Raw genomic sequence first — 611 nt, 5'->3', positions numbered from 1 at the left:
GTGTGTGTGTGTGTGTGTGTGTGTGTGTGTGTGTGTGTGTGTGTGTGTGTGTGTGTGTGTGTGTGTGTGACTCATTGTCAGTGAACACAAATGGTTGATTGCAGTTCTTGCTGCAAATGATTGCCCCGCTAGTTTTAGTGGGCAATTACGTTTACACACAGGTAAGCTTGAATAACCTTTGTTCACCTTATAAATGAAATCATCATTTAAAAACTGCATTTTGTATTTAATCAGTTTATCTTTGTCGAGTATTTGCATCAGTCTGAGGATATAAAAAAACAGGTAAGTGTGACAAATATATGCTGCTTTAAAGAAAGGCACAATACTATTATATGTATGCTCATAGATATAATAGTTACCATGTGACTGATGCACAGTTATATTCAATTCAAATGTATTTATATAGCTCCAGCTCACAACAACAGTAGACTAAAGGTGCTTTATATTGTAAGGTAAAGACCCAACAACCCCCCCCCACCCCCGACAAGCGCTTTGGCAACAGTGGGAACGAAAACCCTCCTTTCAGCAGGAAGAAACCTCCAGCAGAAGAAAGCTCACAGAGAGGCGGCTGTCTTGGGGGGACCTAACGGTTTTTCTTGCATTTGTAAACT

Source organism: Pundamilia nyererei, unplaced genomic scaffold (assembly GCF_000239375.1).
Source record: "Pundamilia nyererei isolate P.nyererei 1_Seehausen unplaced genomic scaffold, PunNye1.0 scaffold00491, whole genome shotgun sequence".
Taxonomy (NCBI): Eukaryota; Metazoa; Chordata; class Actinopteri; order Cichliformes; family Cichlidae; genus Pundamilia; species Pundamilia nyererei.
Note: the sequence above shows the minus strand (reverse complement) of the source record.